Source organism: Trichechus manatus, unplaced genomic scaffold (assembly GCF_000243295.1).
Source record: "Trichechus manatus latirostris isolate Lorelei unplaced genomic scaffold, TriManLat1.0 scaffold00255, whole genome shotgun sequence".
Classification (NCBI taxonomy): Eukaryota; Metazoa; Chordata; class Mammalia; order Sirenia; family Trichechidae; genus Trichechus; species Trichechus manatus.
This window is the reverse complement of record NW_004444191.1, coordinates 2,680,713-2,682,611: the sequence shown is the minus strand read 5'-3', so window position 1 is coordinate 2,682,611 and position 1,899 is coordinate 2,680,713. Positions and strand designations below refer to the sequence as shown.

General features: G+C 33.5%; 1 protein-coding gene across 1 annotated transcript in view; it reads right to left on the bottom strand.

Moving 5' to 3' along the window:
* EPB41L5 (erythrocyte membrane protein band 4.1 like 5) overlaps positions 1–1,899 on the bottom strand; it is a 90,770-nt gene that overhangs the window by 25,257 nt on the left and 63,614 nt on the right. The window lies entirely within an intron of this gene.

Here is a 1,899-nt window from a genome sequence, read left to right as displayed (position 1 = left end):
GCAAATCTATTTCCCAGAAGTTATCCTACAGATATACTTTGCCAATGTACAAATTAGTGTGTATGTATAACATATACGTCCTCAACCAATTCAGGACTGATTAAATGAATTAGGGTACATCGATACACTAGACTACTATGCGGTTTTGCTTTAATGAGGAAGCACTTTATGTGCTGATATGGAAAAAATTCCAAGCCATACTGCGAACTGAAAGACGATAGAGAAAATGTGCAAGTATGCTAAGTTACATGTAATGAAAAGTTGTACACATTCGTCCGTCTGTATGTATAAAGTATCTCTGAAAGTATATCCAAGAAGCTAATATGGTATTAGATCAAAATCTAAGATGCACTATTATTTTAAGGCTCAACAACTGTCACTAAGTTATGGCCATATTTTTTTATCACATAGAATTATATTATTTTTTTCCATCAAATTTTTTTCCATTGTGGTGAAAACAGACACAACAAAACATATGCCATTCAACAATGTCTACACACAGTGTATCTTATTATTCTCCAAAGAGCTCTTTTAGATTTAGATACAAATATTTATAATTTACTCGCATCTGTGCTTACATAAAAAGGAAAGTATTAGTAACATAAATATATATTATTTTCACATATGAAATCTGCCTCTTCTGAATCATTTTCAACTCATCTGTTGATATAATATCATCCTCTGTGCCATTAAGAGATTTCTTTTAAAAATATTTCATTATCGTCTCCATGATTTTCTTCCAAGCTGTATGATACAAAATCCTTTGTATCTCAGTAGTGAATCTTAACAATTCAACAACTTATCACTGTTAAATTTACTTTTGAGAATCTTCTTTTTTAGGTGTTGTTAAACAGTACTTCTCTCACTTCGTTACGCATATAAATCTTGGGGATCTTTTAATATGCTCTTTTCTGATTCAGTAGTTTGGGGTTGCAGTCAGTGAGGCCAAATACTTTTAAGTGGAAAAGGAGGTTGTTGCTTTGCAAAAAAACACGGGATTGAGGTCACTCTTTCAACTCTGCACATGTACTTCACTAATGACGACTTTATATCCCACAGTTCTGTCTGAATGCTTTTCCTGCATTCAGAGTCACTTTTCATTTCAATGCTGAATTGCAGTGTTATCTTTTTAAAGCCATTTTAAATAGCAATTAAACAGAACACATAAAGCTCAACAAAACTCAACTAAAGTTGCTATGACAAGTTCACACACATGCAGCCAATGGTAACTATGTCACAACTGCTGCTTCGTCAACAATAATTTTAAGACGCCATATACTATGTAAGACATACCCCAATTTTTCCAGAGCTGTTAAAAAGCAAAAAGAAATGTCTGGTGACGTGTGCAGAAGGAACTGTGTGGCTGGAATAGAAGGAACATTTTCTCCCCCGTACAACTTTCCATACATTTTCAATTATTAAACGTTTTAAATAAAAATATATTAGATAATTAAAAGCTATGCAGAAATACTGGCTAATTCAATAGACCTGTTCTTGAGCTATTAAAAAAACATACATAGGTGATACTCTTTTACACTTAAACTATGATAGGTGTTTTGTAAAGCCTGAAATGAGGAAGGGGGTTTAAAGCCCCCATTATCAAAAGCATACTTTAATTTTATGCTACATGTCTATGACCTCCTTGAGAGCAGAGATCATATGAGCTTATTTCCCTTTCTATCTCTAGGCTGCAATGAGTAAAGCAGTGCATGACTTTTGACAAGAAACACAAAAGCTCTGAGAGCATTCACACCGACTCTACAAGATAAAGAGACAAAACTGTAAAGTCTTAAACCCTAAGCAAACTACTAACTAAAAATGGCACCTAATAAATCAATACTGGTAACCCTTTTATCTCCCATTCCCTGCCCTTTATTTTACAAGAACTACATGTTTAAG